At 46.7% G+C, this 11,950-nt stretch overlaps 1 long non-coding RNA gene across 1 annotated transcript in view; it reads right to left on the reverse strand.

Moving 5' to 3' along the window:
• Window positions 1-11,429, reverse strand: part of LOC122533713 — a 95,023-nt gene extending 83,594 nt beyond the window's left edge. The window contains exon 1 of the long non-coding RNA XR_006307765.1: window positions 11,235-11,429. This is a non-coding gene — a long non-coding RNA (uncharacterized LOC122533713). The remainder of the gene's footprint in view (window positions 1-11,234) is intronic.
• Between the last annotated feature and the right edge of the window lie 521 nt (window positions 11,430-11,950).

Here is an 11,950-nt window from a genome sequence, read left to right on the forward strand (position 1 = left end):
CACAGTGGTGACTAAACGGGACCGTCGGCGCCTGGTTGCGCCAGTTGCGTGGACGTCGATGGCACTTTTCTCGCTCGCCGGGCTCGCGTTCTCGCGTCACAATGCCCGCTTTTGTTCGTCGCACGTCAACCGTACGTCTTTAGCAGAAACGGTGCGCGGAGAATGGAACGAAAACGTGAAAACGATTAATTCCTCTGTTTGAAGACCACGGAATTATTATTGAAAATTCTATGTCTGGTTTACCAGACTGACAATGAGAAGAATTTCAAACGAGTTAAGCTTGCAGAACGTTTCGTAATACCGTTCTGTATAGGACCACGGAACAATGAATATTTTTTTGCATTAAATATCGTAACGCCTAATGTCGCTCAACCTGGTTACAAGCTTTGTGCGACGAGAAAAATGAGAGAGGTCTGTTGATGAACTCGTCAGTTACCTAATTTTGTTTGAATAAACGAATGATTTCGTAACAAAAGAGCTTTTTTAATATTTTACAAAAAGATATCAGTTATACTATATTTTGCATTATAACATTACACTTGCAGTATATATACATGCAGTGTACATTTGACAGTAAAGACACAAGTTTGTACCAGAGCTGCTGATGGTTGTCGTTGCTATCAATTCAACGCGAAATCGTATCTTTATTCTTCCCTTTGCGCTTCAAGACGCTCTTAAAAATATCGAACCGACGCAAGAAACGTCTCAGAGTTGAACGCTGCCACTCCAGGGTTAACAACTTTCCGACACTGTATTTGCTATCGAGCTCTTCCCACGAATGTGAGAACCACCTGCACCACCGTCGTTGCAGAGAATATCGTTCGATTTAACCGGTTACAGTGCTCCTTTTCATCGGGAAGATGGCAAAAAGGCGAACGGAACGAAGCAATCCGAGGAACGTGATCGTGGTTCCGGTGTGTGGTTAACAAAGGGCTTTTTCCCTGAATAAAAATAAGAAGCTAGATCCTGGCGGCGGCGGCGGCCGGTTTCTACGTGGCTGACGGCGAGGCCGAAGTCGACGACATCAGGACGATGGACAAAAGTGAAAGCAGGATCGATCGATCGATCGATCGATCGCGGGACGTGCGTCGACTCCAGAACGTCAGAACGTGCACGATCGAATCCGTCCCCTTCCGGTTCCCCTTTCATCTCAGCCGGCGTGCCATCGTCCCAGCATGTCACGCGGCGTCCACTACTCAAGAACATCTGATAAGTTTCGATCCAGCGTGTCCTCTGGAATCGTGTCAATGAAACGTCGTCGTGGATCGACTGTGTATAGAACGTCGCTGTTCAGCGTCGTCCCGTGACTGACAAATCATAACACACGCGTGTCACGCAGATTCACAGGCCAACTGATGAATATTGTTCAGCTGTCAGTGGATGGATCATTGAAAGGATCGAAGAAGGATGTTGATACAGATTGCGGTTGATTTCAATGTTCCATCTCGGAAAGAATTGTCCACGTTGTATTGTTCGTAATCTATATTCAATATTTTGATTTGTCTTTCGCATTGTTATCGAGGTGACTCGTTGTTCCTTGGGGGAAAAAAATCATAATATCGATCATGATAGAAATCGGTTGATTAGTTTGACGAAAATTTCAAAAGCTGCAAGTTTCTACGACTAAAAACGAGAATGAAATGCTTGCATAAAAATTATTTACAGTCCAATTATTATCAATTATCATCTGTGCGACTACGAACAAGAAATCGGCTTCAACTTGATCTTCATAGATCATAGGGAGGACAGGCTGACCTTTCTAGATTTCTCGATTAATGGAAGCAAAGTTTGAGGAGATTCGTTCGGCTCGTTAAATCTCGGGGCACGTGAAACTCGCGGCGCGTGAAAGGCACGCTCTCGGGCCAACAGCGCGGCGCATCATCGATCGGTCGCGATCGGCCGCATTGCCAAGTCGGGGCGGCGTAAGTCACTTGAGAAACGCTTACACAAAATCCTCGGCAGCCGGTACATATATAGCCGGGAACAAGAGAAGCCTCTAAACCCCGTGTACCGAATGCCGAGTTAGATGCCGTCACGTAGAGACCGGCAGCCTCATTTGCCTTCGCTCGTTTTCTCGGATGCCGCGGCGGTTCCACGTCAATCGCGGGGCGCATAATGCCGTGTACACAAGCAGCGACACGCGGCTGAATTCGCCTGTGTGTCGGCTAATAATACCAGTGGTTACAGCCAGACATTTCCGCCGATCGTTCACAGTCCCCGCCAACGTAGTTTGTCCAGAAACAAGATTTGCGACTCGATGCGAAACTGGCAACCAAGGATTCGAAAATTTTAAAATCCACAGCAAGAGAAGAGAAGCGTTCTTATCTGGCGATGTATCACTCGATGGATTTGTCGAGAGGAAACGTTTCATGCCAATTTTCGATCTCTCTGCCAGAGAGATAGCTGTAGGATGGAAAATTTATTTTCCGGATTATCGATATTTCGCAGGCAAAAATTTCGAGACAGTGTGGTAATGTACGTTGGGGAATTTTTTGCAGACTTTTACTGGAAATATTGCGAAATTTAAATTCAAATTTCGTACTCTAAGTTTCAGTATTAGACGTTTATTTTTTAAGTGGGCGTGACTATTATCATTTTCAGATCTTTTTACATCGCAGTCAAGAAATCAGAAACATGACCAATAGTTGCATTTCTCAGTTGTTGCATTTTCCTCGTACAGCGAATATCGATTACCTGACAATGAGAATAAAATGTGGCGGGGAAGGAAATTAGGTGGAAAATAGGAACTGTAGGTAGCCAAGTATTGCAAATGGGGATCACTCGTGAATTAGTTCGTCCTAGAATATTTATACGCTTAATTGAGCTATTAATCTCTCAAACTGCGATTTATTTAATAGCCATCTTACGACCGCCGAAATTAGTGGCTGAATCTTTGATGCTCCTATTTTAAACTGCAACTCCTATCTGTGTTTCTATTAATATTTCAGGACTTCAAATGGAAAGGAGAACATCTGGCGAGGTAAAATCATTATTACCGTATGCTCTTTTTCCGTACAATTCAATATCTCCAGTCCTTCAAACCCCCTTCCTGTTTTAATTAAGTGCGGTGGGAAACGAGGCCATCGAAATTAGCTAGCAAATTAACGGGAGAAGTTAAATTCATCCGGACGAACTATGCAACGCAGTTCCGAAACGTTTTGCAATTACGCGAGCGTTTCGAACGAATCGCGATCCATCGAAGAAGGAACACCGAATCCCACGCGGACGTTTAAGAGTTTACGCGTGAAATTCCGACAGTCCATGAGTTGGCTTGGTTTAGATTAGGTTTAGGTCAGGATAGCCGACTTAAATAAGCGACGCGGCGAGCCGACACTTTTGACCCACAGCTGAATTTTTGCTATACTTGCTTTGCACCTAACTTTTTGGTACAAGATGTTACCTAATAATTTATTATTTTAACTTTATATTATTTTTATGTAATGCTTCAGCCAAAATTTCCAGAAATATAATCTGTCTTTGAAATATTCTGCTTCTTCGCTACGCTCAAGTTCTGGGTCAAAGGTGACCCGGTGTCGGCAACGCCGTTAGGGTTAATAAACAGCCGTTTATTAGTCAACATCAACAGGGCAAGAAACATCTGTGCTTCATCAACGACAACTTAACGAAAACGGTAACTATTAATATTACAAGCGCGTAAAAGCCGAGCATATTTCAGCGTTGTAAACAGTCTGCGCAACCGGCGCGCACGTTCAACTACAATATATATAACAGACTTAATTATCATGGTGTAGTGTGATTGTACGAGAAACTGGTGATAAGTTTCCCTTAATGGAGGGATTACAGAATCGAACGCCCGGAGCAGTCGCACAGGCCGTCCGTTCTTCGAGGGATCTCTTCTCTTCGCTCCGAAACGCTCGCTCGCTGGCTCGCGCGCGCCCAGGGTTCATCGAGTGAAAAATTCCGTGGGCGTGCTGCCTCGATAATGTATCGCGCGTAAAGAGGCGGATTAAGCGTGTCCGAAGCGTCCGTGTGGCTCGACGGTTCCGTTAAAAACTAAATAATCGAAGGGGGAAGCGGCACTGTGCTGGAACCACGAATTCCACGACAAGGACGACGACTCGAACCATACCTCCATGAATTCGTGGTTTCGACAGTGGAGAATGTCCCCTCGGGTAGAAAGTAACGCGTCCCCCCTTCCACGATATTGCTTCGTAGCGTTTCTCTCTCGTAAATACCGAGATTAGGCCGGCGACTGATTGTGAACGATCGTCTCGTGATACGGAGGCGTATCGAAAATTCGAGGGAACGTTCCCACCGCGGGAGGAGGATGTGATAGAACGTCGAAGAACGGCGAGCTTGGAATTTCATTTAGCCGCGTGTCTCGCGGCATTTCTTTTCTTTTTTTAGATTAGTGTGAATTCCTTTGCAAGAAGGATACTTTGCAAAACGTCGACGTAGCAACTGCGAATTCCAGCATTCACACTTCAGAATAAAGTTCCGAGTGGGCGTTGGATATTCGCTGTTGCGCCGCGTTGAATTACAAATCGATAAAGTAAAATCGAAACTGGAGATCGACCGACGCTACGTTCAGAATATGAGCCGTCCTCGTTGAATTAAAATCCGCGCCACGAGCGTAAACTGTAACTCAAGATTACGATTTGCAAGCGAAAAGGAATTTAAAGATTTGTCCAAGCTTTCGAAGGAAATTACTTCATTCAATTTACTTGTACGTATTCCTGTAGCCGAGCTCTATCAATGCAAAGTACCTGAGACTTTAGATACCCATGCAGATTTAGAATTAACAGAATGTACCTACCGTTTTATCTATTAAGCTACCAGTTGTGAAGTTTTCTACAAATTTAGTTTCCTACAAATTTTCTATAAAAATACAAAAACCTATGGCCTAACAATTATCATCGATATAGTTATGCCAAAGCTAATTACTCCTTCCAATTTCCCACAAAATCCACAAAAATCTCGAAGCAGCGACGTTCAATCACAGGGAACCAAGAGAGCTCCACGTATCCGTTCAAGAGTCGTTAAACCGCAATAACCGAACGAACGAGTAAGAACCGCGGCACGTAAGGTAACGTAAGCACGTGGTACTCTGGACGTTGGTCGCGTAAAACGAAGGTTTTCATTGGCTGGAAAGGTGGGGTAGGACTGCGCGGTCGGATTATGGAAATGGCCAAAGTAGCCGTTCTCCCCTTAACTTCGCCACCTTTCCGGCTCTCGGCGGCGTTCGGGCGGACAGGGCCTAACCCGACTCTTTATTATTGTAATGCCCCAAGTTACGGCCGTGCCGTCTCGCGTCTGGGCCCCCTGATACGAGGCTTAATTTATGAAAATGACGTGAAGTAGGAGCCGCCGCGTTGCTATCGCTGCTCTCTCGCTAACCGAAATTTCTTATTCCGTTCTCTGCCCGTTCTATCCTCTCGCTTCTGTTCTTACGCTCTTGCCGATCTCGCCGGCTACCGGTCTTCCATCCTGCCGGATTTGTAAATCGAACCGTCTCTCCCCTCCCCCTCCTCCCGCCTCATTCACGAAGGATAAGAAGGGCGCGCTTAGCACCTACGTTTCGCGGATCCGCGAATCCTGAAATAAAGTGCGATACAAAGTGCAGCCTCGCGCCAGCATCGGCCGATTCGTGGCCGCTGGAATTCGATGTTTATGCCCGTGGGATTTGTTCCGAAGCGAAAGCTAAAGAGTTAGTGGGCCGTATGTTATGCTTTAGCAGCCAGAACGCCGGATGCGTTCGGATATCCTGTTGCTTTTTCGCTGCAGCAACGTTCGGCTTCCCGTTTGGTTAAACGTGAAATATGCAATCCACGGGTATTATTCCGTGACGTTGTCGACTGCCGAACAACCTGCATATATATGTATATCCTCGTTGCGAATCGCTTGCTCGCTTGCTTCCTTCTTCTTTTACTTTCACGCGTTCCTCAATCTTGCAACGCGTTTCCCAATCCAAGCATTCTCGAAGCACTTCTTCGCATCGCGTGCAGAAATAAACGAAACGTGAAAAGTAGAGCGAAGATCGTTGATACGACGCGCAGAAATGAAAAGTGTAAATCCCGAAGAATCTAGCGGAAGAAGCGCATTGATTCGAAGCGATGATTCAATTTAAAGACGCGGCCGCGAACGTAAGATCGTGACGACGGTAAATTCGACCAAGTCCGAATATTTCATCGCGCAGCGTACGAGGGGCGACACGGTTCGCGAGGCTGTACAGTTACCATGGCCATCGATGCGAATACTTAAAAAAATCGTAAGCGGAAACGACGCGACTGGGGCGTGACAAATCCTGCACTCTCGTTTTTTGCCGATCGTTAACAGCCATCCAATTGCCCCGTCGAACGTGACAGAGATGAATCCTACCGTACAGCGTACCCGCTTTCCAATACCCATTAACAACCCTTTCTATTCTAATCCGGCTCGGGTGTTCGAAAGATCGTTAAAGATTCACGGCTGTTTTAAAATCGACGCGGCTCGAACGAGTCGGACGAGTCGATCGCCGATCGATCCGGGGACACGATCAATCGCATGATTTTACAGCCTTCGTGGCGGATCACGGCGCGATGGTGTATCGGCGAGGGTGTATGAGCAACTCTCTCGTGTAGGAGTGAAAGGTATCGGTAGGTGTAATCGTAGGAAATTACCGTGAAAATTACACGTCGGTCGTGCAAGAAAATCTGATAGATCAGCCGACGAACCACCTGTCACTGTCCCTCCGACGTCCCTACACCGGAGTTTTCTCGCGTAATCGAGTATCGTTCGACGTGGAAAAATGCACGCGTGCAGCACCGAAGCGCGCGTCAGCTGCGAGTTTCCAAGCGTCTTAAAACCGGAATGCGTCGTTCCATACTTTCGAGTCGTGGCGCTGTAACCTGCTGTTATTGGCACTAGTGGTTCGTGACTTTTATGGCCAATCGATGACATTAAACGTGCCGACGTGATACGCTCTTTCCTTACGTCACAACAACGTCGTTCGAGACGTTCCATTTAGTTCTTTTTCTAGAGCGGACTACTCTAGTCGTACTAGAATTCCGTTATGACACAAGGTACGTAGACCTCCGAGGGACGATTAATCACGTGAAAAAAAGTTCGTACAATAGTCAGATAGAAGAGAAATGTGCGCGTTCTTTGAAACGTTTTAAACATGCCAAAATTACTAAACTGATTAATTCTTCTCCAATGTTCTTTCGGTATTTTCCTTCTTCTCATTTTTACACCTAGTATTGCAGCTCGATGACCGTTCGATCAAAAAAAAGGTACTATCATTATAATCGTGCCAATTGTACAACGAGACGCGATCACACTGGTGACGTTCGAAACCAATCTAGAAAATAACGACCGCATGGGAAATACTTTCGCGAGCCGAGCTGTACGCGTCGCGCTTTGACGTGGCAGAAAAAAAAAAATGAGTTCCACGATCAAAGAGTTAATTACTATTTCGCCAATTACGCCTGCCCATTAGAATTGCATGGCGGCGGAGTGCGTTTAAATCTGCCAGTCTCTTTTTAAATTCCCTCGTTAATACCTAATCCGGCGTGTCCCCCAATTTACGCGGCAGGCCCTCCCCTTGTGCATTATTCACGGCCGCGAAACAATCTCGTCGGGCGTGTAGCAAGTGTAATTAGCCTCGAAGAGTGAAAAGCGTGCAGTGCGCGAAGTAGAGTACGCGTCGCGTTCGGATTCTGTTGTTTCTGCGATTTTTTTTTTTTTTTTTTCACCGGGGTACATCGACCGAAATCAACCGGAGGGAAAGCTGCGTTATAAAATCGATAGCGACGCTTGTGGTATAGCGACCGCGATACTGCACCTCCGGTTTCGCGATCGAAAGGAAAACCGAACGAAAAGTTAAAACCATGCTCGTTACGCGTGCTGCGAGTTCCGATCGCTTCGAATACAATCGTAAATTCGTTTGGATCGACGTCTACGGCGCTTATTACTCGGAGAAATATGTATTTCGTAACATATATATATATATCGAGAAGGAGAAATTTTCCCCCGACAGTGTGCGTACGTACGTTGTTAGGCAGGTTTTTATCGTCGATTTTATCGTGCATTTCTTTTCATACATTTTTATTGCCCTTTAAACTGAACGACGGACGGCAGAGTGATTTTTGTAAACAACTAATTAAATTGTAGTTTCTCTTTATCCGGTTTTTCTTTTCTTTATTTTCATGAAACGAAGAGTTCGCTGATGAACATGTTTGGTCTCGGCGGTTTCCTTGGCATTCATTCTACTTTCGCTGGATTTCTTGGCAAGCAAACCAAGTTCCGACGAAAATATTCGCAATACACGAAAGTCGGGACAAACTCGCCGGAGTTACAAATAAGCGTGCAAACATCCATTGGGCAAAGTAAATTGAATAATTAATTATGAAGGATAGAAAGCTACAAAAGATCGTCTTCGTGACTAGGGTAGGTATTTCGCAGCAGCTGAGAAGAGCTGCTCGGTAACAAGGGAATCTTTACAACGAGGCGAGCGAAAAGTAGGACGAGAAGAGAGAAAGAGAGAGAGGTTGGTTGAAAATTTAATTAAACTACAAAATAGCGGTATTAACCGATGGAAATCGTCGGCGTCGCTGAAACGATAAATAAACACGGCTCTCGCGATGCAACTCGCGAGATACTTTATTTCAAACGCCATTTATCGCAATCGAGATACGTTTCACGCGGAAACAGCAAATTCGAACGAGTCAACGTCGGCAAGAAAAATCGCGCGATTCTCGTCCAATATTTCGCGCAAATACGAGGGGAGGAACAATAAGAACGAAGAGAGAGGGGAAATTGCGGGGCGGAAACACGCGCAAAGCGAAGCCACGGCAAAAAGAACTGCAACGAGCGAGGAAATAAAGCAAATCGGGGAAATAATAACGGCGGCAATGCGGATTTATTAGTTTAACCAGCGGCGAACCGAAAACCCGTATTCGCTCTCTTGGCCGAGAGAATACGACGACCAAACGCGTGGACAAATGTTTGACCGGGCCAAACAGCCGCGCTAAATTTTCGAACGACCGGTTATACCCGGTCGAAAAAGAGTGGTACATTTACAGGGGAGGGGTAACGGTTGGCAGGAGGCTGGTCGAAAAAAGAAGGAAAAAGAAAAAAGAGAAAAAAAAAAGAAGAAAAAAGAAAAATCACCGAGGAGGCCGCGTACGTAGTCCGGCTCGAACGCCGACGGAGTAACAGAGAACCGATCGCTGATCGAACGCGAACGACGAGGAGGAAAGAGGCAGAAGGGAGCACGGGAAAGAGGGTTAGACGACAAATAAAACATATTGATGTTTGCAATTAAATCGGCCAGACAATGGACAAATACCGATTTCACCGGTTTCGCAGGGAAACCACGGTCCACCGTCCGATTTAATAAATATCCACCTATTAATTTTCTCCCGCGATTCTCCGGCTTCCGTTTCTCCGTCACCGCTGCCCCACCTCCGCCTCTCCACCCACAGTGGACTCGACTCTTGGTAACGCGTCAACCGGGCCAGCAGAACTATTTTATTCGCGGTAGGCCGCGTATTTGTCCGCGCGTTTATTTTGCGCTTGTTACCGGCGTGGCGCCGCTTTACGCAAACCTCCCCGCCGCATAACCGGCCGCTTCCGGCGCTCGTTTGCATTTCATTAACTTCACCTCGCTGCCCGATTCTCTTTGCGCGTCAGCGATGTCGTCGATTTTGCCTTGACGACGCGCCGCGGAATTACCACGGAGAGACCGGCCCCTCCGTCTACGCACGATAAATTGTTTTTCTCGTCTGGCCGGATTAGCGCTACGAGCCAGACTCCGGCCGCGAATTCCTTCGAAAACGTCTCGCGCGACACGCCACGTTCCCCTTCAGCGTGTCAACGCTGATTGATTTATGGCCGGCGTGTAACTAACTTCGCTTCTAATAAGCTTATGATTGCCCGGTGATTCCTTGGCCGCTTTCTCTCTTTCTCCGCTCCTTTTTGCGACGTATTGCGAACCGGTCGTTGGTCTTTTACGTCTCGTTGCATTGTTCTTTCAAATTAGGTGTCGTATGTTTGCGTCCGTCAATGTTCCATACGAAACAGATTATTTCTATTTTTCGAAGAGAAACATACCATCGCGCGAATCGTTCGGAAGCGCTCGTTGAAAAGTACCTGCAGAAAATTACGCGAAACTTCTATCGTCTCGCGATGAATCGAGCCTCACGACTTTACGAAAATTAGACATTCACCGCGTACGCGCAGTGAAATTAATTAAACAAAAAGTTGATCGTCTCACGTTTATGGTTGCACTGTTCGTTAATGAAATTTTAACTCCCTGTCCTACAATTTCATTCGCGAACGAGATTGAGTAAACTCCAGAGAAGATAATTAGCTGCATCCTGGACTGATAAACAAACCAGGAAAGTTGCTCGCGATTTTCAAGATATTAATACCAGATACTTTGCATCAAATTTCCATTGACCAAATGGAAAGAAGAGAAGAAAAGAGAAAAAGAAGAAACAAGTCCGCAAACTACACAGCATTACAGAATAACAGCAGCGGCAAGAAAACGAGCGTTCCGCGCGCAAAGAGTCTTCAGCAACGTCGTTTCCACCCAACAAAAACCGGGCCCGGTTTCAACTACGAGCTAAATCCAGCTACTAATTTCCTTGTAAAACAATCACCTGAATAATCGCGCGAATCCTCGACATCGAGCCACGAAAGGGCATTACTCGTACGTACAGAAAGTCTCCAGTAATTTCCCCTATCGAATCGATGGACTTCGAACACGCATCGGCAACTAGATCGCGTTTCTTACGGATGAAGCGATGAAGGGGGAAGAAAAGAAAACTACTTTATCGCGAAAAACTCGAGAAAAATCCTTTTGGCGGACGGTCATTTGCCGCAAAAAGGGAAGCACATTTCCCGCGCGGTAGGCGCGCAAGGCATGAGCCATGGCATAAGACACGTAAAAAGGCACAAGGCACGAAAGCAAGGGTGGTCGAGAGAGAAAGTCTAGAACAGCCGAGTGAGCCGAGTCGAACCCAGCCAGAGGGAAGCCCCTCCGTACCTAACGTGCAACCGATACTTACTCGCAACGCCGACTCGTACCCTTCGGTTATACCCCGCTACCGTGCCTATCCGCGCGATACTTTTTCCACGCGGTTCTACGTGGGTTTCACCAACGACAACGTCCGTGGAGCGCCGTCCGCACGGGGGCTGCGACGAACAGAACTCGCAGGAACGCCACCCCAGGCCAGGCCAACACGGGGGATCGGACACGCGCGTAAAGCAGATACGCGTAATAGCGTTACCTGTCTGTGACAACCCTCCGTACACCATCGGTCTGTTTTTCATGCCGCTCCTTGACCCTCGTTATCGCTGTGAGACGTATCGCCGTGCCCCGTTTCCTTCCAACCCCGGAGGATTAACCGGGCGACAGAGGACCGTTTGCTACCGTTTGCCGTTCGCTCGAGCGACGATAGTCCAGGATACCGGAACACCGATGATTATCTGTAATTGGAAAATTTATTAGAACAACGTGGGCAGGGTTTAAACGAAGAATGTTATATTTCCTGCACGTAGATTTGAAGAAGACTTGGGTGTTTGGCTATTGGAATATATCGAGGCTCCAAGTTAACTTAACGATAGGACGTTTCAATCAAGGAGAGGAACAGACAGAAAGATTGTTCTTTTTCGTCTGTACGTAACGCTACTCTCGCCTATCTTGTTCGCTAACGATTGACATTTACACACACCGGTATAATGGCGGCCCGCTGTATCGCGCATACCGCCGACGACTTTCACTCTTTTTTTTTTCTTCTTCTTCTTTTTGTACGTACGTAAACGAGTGTTCGAGACGTGTTCGAATATATTATTAAATTCGTGGCGCGCGCGAGTCCGAGATGTAAAAGGCTCATTAGAGGTGTCAACTCGGACAACGTGCTGATTACAGCGGCTCTCGACGAACGCCACGTCACGCGAGAGACGTGACACTCGCCGGATGTTTCCTTCGTCGGTGTATCTGAAC

This window comes from Frieseomelitta varia, unplaced genomic scaffold (genome assembly GCF_011392965.1).
Source record: "Frieseomelitta varia isolate USP_RPSP 00005682 unplaced genomic scaffold, Fvar_1.2 scaffold_546, whole genome shotgun sequence".
Taxonomy (NCBI): Eukaryota; Metazoa; Arthropoda; class Insecta; order Hymenoptera; family Apidae; genus Frieseomelitta; species Frieseomelitta varia.